The sequence below is a fragment of the Lampetra fluviatilis genome, chromosome 24 (assembly GCF_964198595.1).
Source record: "Lampetra fluviatilis chromosome 24, kcLamFluv1.1, whole genome shotgun sequence".
Classification (NCBI taxonomy): domain Eukaryota; kingdom Metazoa; phylum Chordata; class Hyperoartia; order Petromyzontiformes; family Petromyzontidae; genus Lampetra; species Lampetra fluviatilis.
Window position 1 is genome coordinate 7447611 of NC_136298.1, and position 14525 is coordinate 7462135.

Consider the following 14525-nt stretch of genomic DNA (forward strand, 5'->3'; position numbering starts at 1 on the left):
CTATCACTAATCTCGGAGAGAATAAGGTTACTCCGATCTGAACTCGATAATTTAGACAAGACTCTCTTACAAACACATTTAATGTTAACACAAAAAATGTCACCTTCTGATTGGAACCACGTTGATAACATGACTTCTGCTTCTGCTGACTCAATGTCAGCCAAATGCAAAGCTAACCTGATTTCTAAATTCAACCTCCTATCTAAGAAGAAACCAGAGCCACACATCGCAAAGCTGGATGTTAACAAGACCATGATTAATCAGAGTAACATCCCAATTTCTGACACTCTAAAAACGGTACTGGCCAAAGGACTAAATTTCGCCGTCACCCCTAAATATATACCAGTAGAGGATATGATTTCTCAGATTGATGTAGCCCTCAGAGGCATAGGACACATCCATGCGGATGTAGCAAGAGCTGAAATAGCTACTATTCTTAAGAATGCTAAGAAACCCACTAGTAACATCAGCAAAAACGAACGCTCTGAACTCACGGACCTAAAAAAGAGAGATGATATAGTCATCCTCTCGGTAGACAAGGGCAATGCCACGGTCATCATGGATAAAGATTCATACAACAACAAAATCCTGGACCTTCTTAATGATGGGAGTTACTCCAAAATTAAAAACGATCCCACTAAAAGCCTAACGACGAAAACCAACAGTATCATCACGAGTTCGACTTCCCTAATCGAACCAAGCAAACGTCCCTCTCTAAAACCATCGGCGGCAAGACCTCCCAGACTCTATGGTCTTCCCAAAATCCATAAGGAAGGCACCCCGCTACGACCCATTGTGTCGACGATAAACTCTCCTACGTACAAACTAGCCCGTTTTCTATCAGATACTCTGCTCCCTTTCACAGGCAAGACCTCATCGGCAGTACTCAACTCAACCCAATTAGTCTCTATGGTTAAGGACATGGTAATATCTCCTGATGACATCCTCGTCAGCTTTGATGTAGTATCTTTGTTTACCAAAGTCCCAGTACCGGACACCCTAACAATAATTGAGGACTTAGTCCAACATGGATTGAATTCTGATGCACCTGCGCTGGTTAGGCATTGCCTCACCAACACCTATTTTACCTGGAATGGCACCTTCTACAAACAGAATGAGGGTACCCCTATGGGCTCCCCTTTGTCACCAGTTATAGCCAACATGTTCATGGAAAAGTTTGAATCAGACGCCATCCAGACATCCACCCTGCGTCCTTCCCTGTGGAAGAGGTATGTGGATGACACTTTCGTCATCTGGCCACATGGCCTCCCAGCATTGAACCACTTCTTGGACCACATCAATTCTAGACACCCATCCATCAGATTCACCATGGAAGTGGAGAAAGACGGTAAACTACCATTCTTGGATATTCTGTTTGAGAGGAGGCCTGACGGATCCTTGGGACATTCTGTCTACAGGAAAGCTACCCACACAGATTCCTACTTGAAACCGGATTCCCACCACCACCCATCTCAAAAGAATTCTCTCATCAAAACGCTATACCACAGAGCCCATGGCATTTCTGACAAACACCACCTGACCGGTGAATTAAGACATGTACATCGGGCCCTCAGGATGAACGGATACTCTGACCGTACTATCCGCCAAGCTGTCTCTCCCACCACACAGAAACAGCCACATGAAACTCCGACCAAAACCATCATGTTACCATACATAGCAGGCGTGACCAAAAAGATCTCCAAAATTCTAAACAAACATAAGATCCAAGTCCGATTCAGTACAGTGCATAAAATCCGTGATCTGATTCCATCTGTGAAGGATGTCGTTCCTGACTTACAGTATCCTGGAGTCTACAAATTGAGTTGCATTTGTGGTGATTGCTACATTGGAGAAACGAAACGTCATGTTTCTGATCGTGTCCGCGAGCACAAGTCAGATCTGAAACACGGCAGAACTGATTCTTCTGCCGTTGCCGATCATTGCTACAACTCGGTGGGCTCTCATGAAATTGTCTTTTCCGAGACCAAGGTTCTCTGCAAACCTCCCGGCTACCATCAAAGGTTTGTACACGAAGCCATACAAATATACAAACACAGACATAATTTCAACCGTGATGATGGGTACAAACTTAGTAATCATTGGAAAGATGTTATCAACCACGCAAAAAAGACTTAATTACACTTTTTTGGACCATCCTATCTGACAGGCACTATTTTACTTTACTTTACCGAGTGTTAACATCCCCAGTTATTTTTTAACAGTACTCTCTTCATTGTTCAGCCAGCATTGGTATAAACATGGGCATTTTCGTTCTTTTGTCTATCATGTGTATCAGGCCCCCCCTCCCCCTCTCTGTCCATTGTGTTGGCGTGTGCAGCAGCAACCGCGTCCAAGCCGTCGTCCTTTTTTTTGCCCCCCCCCCCCTCCCGATGCGTTGTACTTAGCACTCCGTGCTGTCTTTGAGCCCCGCTCCCCTCCCTCCCGATACGTTCCATTCATTGGCTACCACATTCTGATGAGCTCCCCCCCCCCTCTCCTCCCCCCTTCAACTTGCTTATAAGGGATTACATCTTGAATCATTGCCTCACTTGATGCAGCTAATTCGGCTGTGATGGTCCCACCTGATGACGGAGACTTGTGTTGCCTCCGAAACGTCGTGATTTTTGTTTTATTTTATTTTATTTTCATTAATTTTGATGTTTTACCTACGTGACTTTACCGGAAAAAACCTAAGAATATGATTCCTTGCAGTCACGAAAGCTTCAAATCTAGAATGGTTGAAGTGCGTCACGTGACCGCGAGCTCTCTGTCGTGTACGAATGCGCTGTCCAACCAAGTTCCTACCTGCCCACTCCGAAGGAACGTGTTTTATGGATGTACTGCCTCCTGGTCATACGTTTACACAATCATAAAACATTATCAAATGTGTGAACATTGTGCGTGTTAAACCCTGTTTTTCTATCCCCAATAATTGATTTAAAAGCAAATATAAAAAATGCATCCACAGGTTCCACCGAGATCTGAACGCGGATCGAAGGATTCAAAGTCCTGAGTGCTCACCATTACACCATGGAACCTTCACACGGTAAACGTGTTACACAGTCAACACGAGAGTGGGTTCAACCAATTGAATTAAATCATTAATACAATAATGTTGCTTCTAACTTTTTTAAAGAATGAGTGGTTGCTGTTAAGAGATTATGAAGTTAGTAGGGAAAGTGTGCCGGTTCCAGAGTGGAATGGTTATTAGCACTCAGGACTGAATCTTGTGAACTAAGTTCATATATCGGTTGTAACCTCGCCATGTTTAAAATCATTTGTTGTTGTAGTTTTGTAATAAAAATCACGAGATGTGAGTTTTAACATAATTTCAGGATCGAAGGCAGCCTGACTGTGTATCTGGCTCGATTTGCCTTCACTTTTTCTCAATTCTCACTTGTGTAATGAGCCCAGTTAATCAGTTGGTTCCATGGTGTAATGGTTAGCACTCAGGACTCTGAATCCTGCGATCCGAGTTCAAATCTCGGTGGGACCTTCCCATAATTTTTACGAATATTTATATTGTACTTTTGTTACAATTAAAATATTGAGTTCTGAGTTAACGCGTTCCTTCGGAGTGGGCAGGTAGGAACTTGGTTCAACCAATCCGGGAGCGTACATGTTTGGGAGGGGCGCACCTCTGGTTGGCTGCTGGCTCGCGGTCACGTGACGCACTTCAACCAATCCGAGAGTGTACGTGTTTGGGCGGGGCAATGCACGGCAGACAGACAAATAATTCCTGGTGGGCAGTGTGGAACTGTTGTTCCTACCTGTATGACTCCATCTCTGGTGCACATGTTCTTGGGCACTCAAACCTGAGCCAGCACACTTCGATTTAATACAGGCAGGAACAACAGTTCCACACTGCCCACCAGGGATTATTTGTCTGTCGTGCATAGCCCCTCCCAAACATGTACGCTCCCGGATTGGTTGAAGTGCGTCACGTGACCGCGAGCTCTCTGTCGTGTACGAATGCGCTGTCCAACCAAGTTCCTACCTGCCCACTCCGAAGGAACGTGTTTTATGGATGTACTGCCTCCTGGTCATACGTTTACACAATCATAAAACATTACCAAATGTGTGAACAATGTGCGTGTTAAACCCTGTTTTTCTCTCCCCAATAATTGATTTAAAAGCAAATATTAAAACAATACATCCTCAGGTTCCACCGAGATTTGAACTCGGATCGCAGGATTCAAAGTCCTGAGTGCTAACCATTACACCATGGAACCTTCACACGGCAAACTTGTTACACAGTCAACACGAGAGTGGGTTCAACCAATTGAATTAAATCATTAATACAATAATGCTGCTTCCAACTTTTTTAAAGAATGAGTGGTTGCTGTTAAGAGATTATGAAGTTAGTAGGGAAAGTGTGCCGGTTCCAGAGTGGAATGGTTATTAGCACTCAGGACTGAATCTTGTGAACTAAGTTCATATATCGGTTGTAACCTCGCCATGTTTAAAAAACATTTTGTTGTTGTAGTTTTGTCATTAAGATCACGAGATGTGACTTGTAACATGACTTCAGGATCTAAGGCAGCCTGACTGTGTATCTGGCTCTATTGGCCTTCACTTTTTCTCAATTCTCAATTGTGTAATGAGCCTATTTCATCAGTTGGTTCCATGGTGTAATGGTTAGCACTCAGGACTCTGAATCCTGCGATCCGAGTTCAAATCTCGGTGGGACCTGTGGGTACTTTTTTTTTGGTAAGTTGCAATTCTTCATTCAATAATCGTAATAGAAATTGAGTTTCGTAACTGCTTTGGAGTCGTTTTCTTCTCGGGTGAGCAAATACTGTGCGTGTTACAAGTTCAAATAATTATTGAATGTTTAAAGATGGACAGCATTTGCACGTTTAAATATGGCCAGGAGATGTCAGTACAGCGATGCATCGAGTCTATTGTGCTCCAGCAATGAGTAGTTTTTTCTAAGTACGGAACAATCGTCTTGTTTCCTCTCACTTGTTGGACACTTTGAACACTCAACAATAGTTTGACTAAAGTAAGCAATGTATCATGTCCACCGAGCTGAATAATGGAAACAGATTCACGTTGAAATATCCCTGCTGAGAATCTTAACAAAGTACTCGGGAAATATCCTCCAAGAAAAACGTACCTGTATCTTATGCAGTCCATGGTTCAATAGAGTTCTGTGAGTGTATAATTTCAGCAGCATTGATTCATAACCAACAAACTCTGGACCGGTTTCAACACGGTGTCTCCATCAGCAAAGTCATGTTTAAATCAATACTGAACTGATGAGGCAGTCCAGAGTTTGCATGTACTTAATGCTGCTGAAATAACCGGAGGATTATGTATGAAATAGTTTCATTTTTTCACGTGGTATTTATATTCTCCACAAAGAGGCTAATTATTTATCCTAGATTTGAAGCTTTCGTGGCTGCAAGTATTCATACTCTTAAGTTTTTTCAGTAAAGTCACGTAGATTAAAAATACATATTTTTCTTTATTTTTATCTACGCGACTTTACCGAAAAAAATATTTTTATTATTTATTTGTATCTACGTGACTTTACCGAAAAAACCTAAGAGTCTAATTATTTATCCCCATATGAAAAGTATTACCACGTTAATGAATGGATTCCTTCGAGTTTGATGGCTCACACACACTGGGGTTGGCTTATCGGCCCAGCAATGCGTGGCGGTTCCATGGTGTAATGGTTAGCACTCAGGACTCTGAATCCTGTGATCCGAGTTCAAATCTCGGTGGGACCTTCCCATAATTTTACGAATATTTATATTTTACTTTTCTTACAATAAAAATCTTGAGTTCTGAGTTAACGCGTTCCTTCGGAGTGGGCAGGTAGGAACTTGGTTCAACCAATCCGGGAGCGTACATGTTTGGGAGGGGCTATGCACGACAGACAGACAGACAAATAATCCCTGGTGGGCAGAGTGGAACTGTTGTTCCTACCTGTATGACTCCATCTCTGATGCACATGTTCTCAGGCACTCAAACCTGAGCCAGCACACTTCGATTTAATACAGGTAGGAACAACAGTTCCACACTGCCCACCAGGGATTATTTGTCTGTCGTGCATAGCCCCTCCCAAACATGTACACTCCCTGATTGGTTGAAGTGCGTCACGTGATCGCGAGCTCTCTGTTGTGTCACGAATGCGCTGTCCAACCAAGTTCCTACCTGCCCACTCAGAAGGAACGTGTTTTATGGATGTACTGCCTCCTGGTCATACGTTTACACAATCATAAAACATTACCAAATGTGTGAACAATGTGCGTGTTAAACCCTGTTTTTCTCTCCCCAATAATTGATTTAAAAGCAAATATTTAAAAAATACATCCTCAGGTTCCACCGAGATTTGAACTCGGATCGCAGGATTCAAAGTCCTGAGTGCTAACCATTACACCATGGAACCTTCACAGTGCAAACTTGTTACACAGTCAACACGAGAGTGGGTTCAACCAATTGAATTAAATCATTAATACAATAATGCTGCTTCCAACTTTTTTTAAGAATGAGTGGTTGCTGTTCAGAGATTATGAAGTTAGTAAGGAAAGTGTGCCGGTTCCAGAGTGGAATGGTTATTAGCACTCAGGACTGAATCTTGTGAACTAAGTTCATATATCGGTTGTAACCTCGCCATGTTTAAAAAACATTTTGTTGTTGTAGTTTTGTCATTAAGATCACGAGATGTGAGTTGTAACATGACTTCAGGATCTAAGGCAGCCTGACTGTGTATCTGGCTCTATTGGCCTTCACTTTTTCTCAATTCTCAATTGTGTAATGAGCCTATTTCATCAGTTGGTTCCATGGTGTAATGGTTAGCACTCAGGACTCTGAATCCTGCGATCCGAGTTCAAATCTCGGTGGGACCTGTGGGTACTTTTTTTTTGGTAAGTTGCAATTCTTCATTCAATAATCGTAATAGAAATTGAGTTTCGTAACTGCTTTGGAGTCGTTTTCTTCTCGGGTGAGCAAATACTGTGCGTGTTACAAGTTCAAATAATTATTGAATGTTTAAAGATGGACAGCATTTGCACGTTTAAATATGGCCAGGAGATGTCAGTACAGCGATGCATCGAGTCTATTGTGCTCCAGCAATGAGTAGTTTTTTCTAAGTACGGAACAATCGTCTTGTTTCCTCTCACTTGTTGGACACTTTGAACACTCAACAATAGTTTGACTAAAGTAAGCAATGTATCATGTCCACCGAGCTGAATAATGGAAACAGATTCACGGTGAAATATCCCTGCTGAGAATCTTAACAAAGTACTCGGGAAATATCCTCCAAGAAAAACGTACCTGTATCTTATGCAGTCCATGGTTCAATAGAGTTCTGTGAGTGTATAATTTCAGCAGCATTGATTCATAACCAACAAACTCTGGACCGGTTTCAACACGGTGTCTCCATCAGCAAAGTCATGTTTAAATCAATACTGAACTGATGAGGCAGTCCAGAGTTTGCATGTACTTAATGCTGCTGAAATAACCGGAGGATTATGTATGAAATAGTTTCATTTTTTCACGTGGTATTTATATTCTCCACAAAGAGGCTAATTATTTATCCTAGATTTGAAGCTTTCGTGGCTGCAAGTATTCATACTCTTAAGTTTTTTCAGTAAAGTCACGTAGATTAAAAATACATATTTTTCTTTATTTTTATCTACGCGACTTTACCGAAAAAAATATTTTTATTATTTATTTGTATCTACGTGACTTTACCGAAAAAACCTAAGAGTCTAATTATTTATCCCCATATGAAAAGTATTACCACGTTAATGAATGGATTCCTTCGAGTTTGATGGCTCACACACACTGGGGTTGGCTTATCGGCCCAGCAATGCGTGGCGGTTCCATGGTGTAATGGTTAGCACTCAGGACTCTGAATCCTGTGATCCGAGTTCAAATCTCGGTGGGACCTTCCCATAATTTTACGAATATTTATATTGTACTTTTGTTACAATAAAAATCTTGAGTTCTGAGTTAACGCGTTCCTTCGGAGTGGGCAGGTAGGAACTTGGTTCAACCAATCCGGGAGCGTACATGTTTGGGAGGGGCTATGCACGACAGACAGACAGACAAATAATCCCTGGTGGGCAGAGTGGAACTGTTGTTCCTACCTGTATGACTCCATCTCTGATGCACATGTTCTCAGGCACTCAAACCTGAGCCAGCACACTTCGATTTAATACAGGTAGGAACAACAGTTCCACACTGCCCACCAGGGATTATTTGTCTGTCGTGCATAGCCCCTCCCAAACATGTACACTCCCTGATTGGTTGAAGTGCGTCACGTGATCGCGAGCTCTCTGTTGTGTCACGAATGCGCTGTCCAACCAAGTTCCTACCTGCCCACTCAGAAGGAACGTGTTTTATGGATGTACTGCCTCCTGGTCATACATTTACACAATCATAAAACATTACCAAATGTGTGAACAATGTGCGTGTTAAACCCTGTTTTTCTCTCCCCAATAATTGATTTAAAAGCAAATATTTAAAAAATACATCCTCAGGTTCCACCGAGATTTGAACTCGGATCGCAGGATTCAAAGTCCTGAGTGCTAACCATTACACCATGGAACCTTCACACGGCAAACTTGTTACACAGTCAACACGAGAGTGGGTTCAACCAATTGAATTAAATCATTAATACAATAATGCTGCTTCCAACTTTTTTTAAGAATGAGTGGTTGCTGTTCAGAGATTATGAAGTTAGTAAGGAAAGTGTGCCGGTTCCAGAGTGGAATGGTTATTAGCACTCAGGACTGAATCTTGTGAACTAAGTTCATATATCGGTTGTAACCTCGCCATGTTTAAAAAACATTTTGTTGTTGTAGTTTTGTCATTAAGATCACGAGATGTGAGTTGTAACATGACTTCAGGATCTAAGGCAGCCTGACTGTGTATCTGGCTCTATTGGCCTTCACTTTTTCTCAATTCTCAATTGTGTAATGAGCCTATTTCATCAGTTGGTTCCATGGTGTAATGGTTAGCACTCAGGACTCTGAATCCTGCGATCCGAGTTCAAATCTCGGTGGGACCTGTGGGTACTTTTTTTTTGGTAAGTTGCAATTCTTCATTCAATAATCGTAATAGAAATTGAGTTTCGTAACTGCTTTGGAGTCGTTTTCTTCTCGGGTGAGCAAATACTGTGCGTGTTACAAGTTCAAATAATTATTGAATGTTTAAAGATGGACAGCATTTGCACGTTTAAATATGGCCAGGAGATGTCAGTACAGCGATGCATCGAGTCTATTGTGCTCCAGCAATGAGTAGTTTTTTCTAAGTACGGAACAATCGTCTTGTTTCCTCTCACTTGTTGGACACTTTGAACACTCAACAATAGTTTGACTAAAGTAAGCAATGTATCATGTCCACCGAGCTGAATAATGGAAACAGATTCACGGTGAAATATCCCTGCTGAGAATCTTAACAAAGTACTCGGGAAATATCCTCCAAGAAAAACGTACCTGTATCTTATGCAGTCCATGGTTCAATAGAGTTCTGTGAGTGCATAATTTCAGCAGCATTGATTCATAACCAACAAACTCTGGACCGGTTTCAACACGGTGTCTCCATCAGCAAAGTCATGTTTAAATCAATACTGAATTGATGAGGCAGTCCAGAGTATGAGTGTACTTAATGCTGCTGAAATAACCTGAAGATTATGTAAGAAATAGTTTCATTTTTTCACGTGGTATTTATATTCTCCACAAAGAGGCTAATTATTTATCCTAGATTTGAAGCTTTCGTGACTGCAAGTATTCATACTCTTAAGTTTTTTTCGGTAAAGTCACGTAGATTAAAAATACATATTTTTCTTTATTTTTATCTACGCGACTTTACCGAAAAAAATATTTTTATTATTTATTTGTATCTACGTGACTTTACCGAAAAAACCTAAGAGTCTAATTATTTATCCCCATATGAAAAGTATTACCACGTTAATGAATGGATTCCTTCGAGTTTGATGGCTCACACACACTGGGGTTGGCTTATCGGCCCAGCAATGCGTGGCGGTTCCATGGTGTAATGGTTAGCACTCAGGACTCTGAATCCTGTGATCCGAGTTCAAATCTCGGTGGGACCTTCCCATAATTTTACGAATATTTATATTGTACTTTTGTTACAATAAAAATCTTGAGTTCTGAGTTAACGCGTTCCTTCGGAGTGGGCAGGTAGGAACTTGGTTCAACCAATCCGGGAGCGTACATGTTTGGGAGGGGCTATGCACGACAGACAGACAGACAAATAATCCCTGGTGGGCAGAGTGGAACTGTTGTTCCTACCTGTATGACTCCATCTCTGATGCACATGTTCTCAGGCACTCAAACCTGAGCCAGCACACTTCGATTTAATACAGGTAGGAACAACAGTTCCACACTGCCCACCAGGGATTATTTGTCTGTCGTGCATAGCCCCTCCCAAACATGTACACTCCCTGATTGGTTGAAGTGCGTCACGTGATCGCGACCTCTCTGTTGTGTCACGAATGCGCTGTCCAACCAAGTTCCTACCTGCCCACTCAGAAGGAACGTGTTTTATGGATGTACTGCCTCCTGGTCATACGTTTACACAATCATAAAACATTACCAAATGTGTGAACAATGTGCGTGTTAAACCCTGTTTTTCTCTCCCCAATAATTTATTTTAAAGCAAATTTAAAAAAATGCATCCACAGGTTCCACCGAGATTTGAACTCGGATCACAGGATTCAGAGTCCTGAGTGCTAACCATTACACCATGGAACCAACTGATGACATGTGCTCATTACACAGAATTGATAAAAAGTGAAGGCAAATAGAGCCAAATTACAGAGGGGATATGGGCAAAATCAGATCAGTGATTGCAGATTTAGTGGTTGTCATGTGGAGTGATTTTGGGAGCACAGCACTCACTGTTGACTCAACAGTCAGGCTGCCTTAGATCCTGAAGTCATATTAAAACTCACATCTCGTGATCTTAATGACAAAACTACAACAACAAAATGTTTTTAAACATGGCGAGGTTACAAACGAGACGTGAACTTAGTTCACAGGATTCAGAGTCCTGAGTGCTAATAACCATTATAACCGGCACACTTGCCCTACTAACTTCATAATCTCTAAACAGCAACCACTCATTCTTAAAAAAGTTGGAAGCAGAATTATTGTATTAATGATTTAATACAATTGATTGAACCCACTCTCGTGTTGACTGTGTAACAAGTTTACCGTGTGAAGGTTCCATGGTGTAATGGTTAGCACTCAGGACTTTGAATCCTGCGATCCGAGTTCAAATCTCGGTGGAACCAAGTGTCTTTTTGTCTTGCAATAAATACGTTTCCGCATGTCGAGTTAAAGAATTGTGAACTGAGCTGTGGCGGGTTCAATGGTGTAATGGTTGTCACTCAGGACTCTTGCGTTCTGCGTTCAAATCTCGGTAGAGCCTGGGTAAATATATGCATTTTAAAAATATTATTCGGAACTCCAAATCTCTCGAACCAAGGGCAATACAGACTTTGGAAAGATAAAACAATACATTTTGTAAACGGCTAATTGACTTGTAGTAAAATTACATTGAAACTCCTCAAATACACAACCTCAAAAAAACATATTATCCACCCTCCCTAATAGATAAGAGAAAAATCACAGAAAAATCGTTCTAATTATGCTTTCTGCATAAGAGCTGCACCTGGAAGTCTCGTCCGTAGGTGCTAAATGATTTGCATTTGTTGAGGTTTAAAGTAAATCTTATTGAAAAATAAATCCTATTATATGCGTGGTAGAGACTGATAATTATGCAGTGAAAACTAAAGGAGATAACGATGTCTTCCATAGAGCTGTAGCATTGAAATCAGCTCTTGTAAGAGCAAGATGAATTTCACGAAAAATTCCTAGACCCAAAGAAATTTAACTTTTCAAATAAGAACGAATACATTGATTGAACTCGACATATGGAGACGTATTTATTGCAACACAAAAATACACGAGGTTCCACCGAGATTTGAACTCGGATCGCAGGATTCAAAGTCCTGAGTGCTAACCATTACACCATTGAACCTTCACACAGCAAACTTGTTACACAGTCAACACGAGAGTGGGTTCAATCAATTGTATGAAATAATTAAAACAATAATGCTGCTTCCAACTTTTTTAAAGGATGAGTGGTTGCTGTTAAGAGATTATGAAGTTAGTAGGGCAAGTGTGCCGGTTTTCTAGTCCGCCTTTAACGCCCTGAAAAGTGCCACGTTAACGGCCTTCAGACAAATCAAAGTCTTTACTGCACTCACTCCTTGGAGGGCTTAAGCTCTGCATGTTGGTCAGTGATTAACAACAACAAAACCTCCACCGTCAGCGGCCACGATCTATTCACCGCTGGATGAAGATATCCGCACATTGCCGCAAATTCACATCGGGTGAAGAAACAATCCATTGTGGAGCAACTATCCATTTAGCGCCTGAATTCGTGATTATTTAATGACTCCATCTCTTGTGCACATGTTCTCGGGAACTCAAACCTGAGCTAGCACACTTCGTTTTAATTTATGGATGTACTGCCTCCTGGTCATACGTTTACACAATCATAAAACATTACCAAATGTGTGAATAACGTGCGTGTTAAACTCTCTTTTTTTCTCTCAAAGTCCTGAATGCTAGCCATGACACCATAGAACCACCACACAACCTGTATGCATTACATATACTGGACACTGTTAACATCACAGCCTTTTAGTTAATACAATACTTCACTTTTTTCCTAGGAGAGCCTCACCAAGTCTTACAGAAGTGTTTGGCCAGTGACATGAAGCCAGACGAGTTCGGGGAGAATGCTCAAAGCTCAGCACCGTTTGGATTCAACCCATTGTAGTGCTGCCCTCTGCTGGTCACCTTAACAAGTGCAATATATTCACTGCACATCCGTATACGGCACAGGAAACGAATGTTGACCAAAAACGGATTCAACAAGCCAAACAAGCGTGAGCCTCAATTTCCAACGACTGCGCCAATTTATCCAGCTATTATTTGTCAAGAATCACAACTAGCAAAAAAAAAATATTAATCGCAGGTCCCACCGAGATTTGAACTCGGATCGCAGGATTCAGAGTCCTGAGTGCTAACCATTACACCATGGAACCTCCACGCAGGCCCAAGCTGATCAGTCAACCCGTGTGTGTTCAATCAAACTCGAAACGGCAACTTTCCATTGACACGGTGACTCACTTGATCTGGGGCCGTTATCCAGAATATAAATACCAAATAGATAAGCAGACAATAGGTCTCCTTCATATATCTGTAAACATTGCACATATTCTCACACAACCCCTCGGTCCAACGGACTTGTGGGACTGTATCGTTTAAGCAGCATTGCTTCAGTACAAGCAAACTCCAGGCCGGTTGACCAGTCGAGTATTGATTTCAGCATGACTTTGCTGATGGAGGACACTGATCGATGTTGAAAGCCGAGTTTGCGTGTTTTGAACAAAGCTGCTGCACGCGTACACCCCAAGAAGGCCGTTAGGCCGATGGGTTGCATATGAAAAACCTTCATCTTGGAGGATATATTGCCGGGTACTGTGTTAAGATTCTCATCAGGCTCCTGCATTGGAATATTTCACCGTTAATCCGTTTACTTGATTTAACTGGCGGTTCAAATAACCCCATTGATAGACGATTGTACGGTACTCTACTGAGAGAAACCACTCAATACAGTCGATGCAATGCATTGCTGTACAACCATTTTCTGGCCATCTTAACACGTTAAAATTGTAACGAGCGCAGTCTTCGCTCACCCGAGGAGAAGAGAGAGAACGACTCTAACCAAGCGCGAGGAGGAACTCCAGGTAGCCACGTGGTGCACCGATGCCAAATCCCCGCACTCGGCTCTGCGGTCCTCGACATGTTAAGGTGTTATCGGCAAAATTCACGAGTGTTTTACATCTTGAAAGGAAACCCGACCACTCGGAGAAAATCCACGCGTGCGAGGGGGCAACACTCGATAACCGTACAGATGGAAGGGGTGGAGTGTCCAACATTTGCTGTACCGACTTCTCTTGGATTATGGTACCTCGATGCCCACGGATATTTGGACATCTGTGAAAAGGAGCTTCATCGCTCATCGGATTCCTACAGTCTAAATGAAGATTCTGATACTGAGTTTCGCAACATCACCACACTCGCGGCCCCCACAGTGCTGGATTATATTATCGGTGTGCGTAGCCACCACCGCATGGCTACGAAATATACAATTACAGTATACAGAAAAGGGTAACAACTTTTCCAAATAACTAATTAGAGAGCACATGCGGCACGATACTCAATTTCTATTCGGATTATTGAATTAAGAATTAAAACTTACACAAATCAAAAAAATCATATTCCTCAAGGTCCCACCGAGATTTGAACTCGGATCGCAGGATTCAGAGTCCTGAGTGCTAACCATTACACCATGGAACCGCCACACATTGCTGGGCCGATAAGCCAACCCCAGTGTGTGTGAGCCATCAAACTCGACGGAATCCATTCATTAACGTGGTAATACTTTTCGTATGGGGATAAATA

The 14525-nt window shown here is 41.9% G+C and overlaps 1 protein-coding gene and 15 non-coding genes across 16 annotated transcripts in view; 8 read left to right on the plus strand and 8 right to left on the minus strand.

The window, feature by feature from the left end:
- LOC144941235 (F-box only protein 4-like) overlaps positions 1–14525 on the minus strand; it is a 59255-nt gene that overhangs the window by 39812 nt on the left and 4918 nt on the right. The window lies entirely within an intron of this gene.
- Positions 3425–3496, plus strand: TRNAQ-CUG (transfer RNA glutamine (anticodon CUG)). Its single transcript has one exon. It is a non-coding gene; the product is annotated as a tRNA-Gln (tRNA).
- Positions 4161–4232, minus strand: TRNAQ-UUG (transfer RNA glutamine (anticodon UUG)). Its single transcript has one exon. It is a non-coding gene; the product is annotated as a tRNA-Gln (tRNA).
- TRNAQ-CUG (transfer RNA glutamine (anticodon CUG)) lies at positions 4621–4692 on the plus strand. The gene has a single exon. It is a non-coding gene; the product is annotated as a tRNA-Gln (tRNA).
- On the plus strand, positions 5667–5738 carry TRNAQ-CUG (transfer RNA glutamine (anticodon CUG)). Its single transcript has one exon. It is a non-coding gene; the product is annotated as a tRNA-Gln (tRNA).
- TRNAQ-UUG (transfer RNA glutamine (anticodon UUG)) lies at positions 6329–6400 on the minus strand. Its single transcript has one exon. It is a non-coding gene; the product is annotated as a tRNA-Gln (tRNA).
- Positions 6789–6860, plus strand: TRNAQ-CUG (transfer RNA glutamine (anticodon CUG)). The gene has a single exon. It is a non-coding gene; the product is annotated as a tRNA-Gln (tRNA).
- TRNAQ-CUG (transfer RNA glutamine (anticodon CUG)) lies at positions 7835–7906 on the plus strand. Its single transcript has one exon. It is a non-coding gene; the product is annotated as a tRNA-Gln (tRNA).
- TRNAQ-UUG (transfer RNA glutamine (anticodon UUG)) lies at positions 8497–8568 on the minus strand. The gene has a single exon. It is a non-coding gene; the product is annotated as a tRNA-Gln (tRNA).
- Positions 8957–9028, plus strand: TRNAQ-CUG (transfer RNA glutamine (anticodon CUG)). Its single transcript has one exon. It is a non-coding gene; the product is annotated as a tRNA-Gln (tRNA).
- TRNAQ-CUG (transfer RNA glutamine (anticodon CUG)) lies at positions 10004–10075 on the plus strand. Its single transcript has one exon. It is a non-coding gene; the product is annotated as a tRNA-Gln (tRNA).
- On the minus strand, positions 10665–10736 carry TRNAQ-CUG (transfer RNA glutamine (anticodon CUG)). Its single transcript has one exon. It is a non-coding gene; the product is annotated as a tRNA-Gln (tRNA).
- Positions 11207–11278, plus strand: TRNAQ-UUG (transfer RNA glutamine (anticodon UUG)). The gene has a single exon. It is a non-coding gene; the product is annotated as a tRNA-Gln (tRNA).
- TRNAQ-UUG (transfer RNA glutamine (anticodon UUG)) lies at positions 11956–12027 on the minus strand. Its single transcript has one exon. It is a non-coding gene; the product is annotated as a tRNA-Gln (tRNA).
- On the minus strand, positions 13031–13102 carry TRNAQ-CUG (transfer RNA glutamine (anticodon CUG)). The gene has a single exon. It is a non-coding gene; the product is annotated as a tRNA-Gln (tRNA).
- TRNAQ-CUG (transfer RNA glutamine (anticodon CUG)) lies at positions 14349–14420 on the minus strand. The gene has a single exon. It is a non-coding gene; the product is annotated as a tRNA-Gln (tRNA).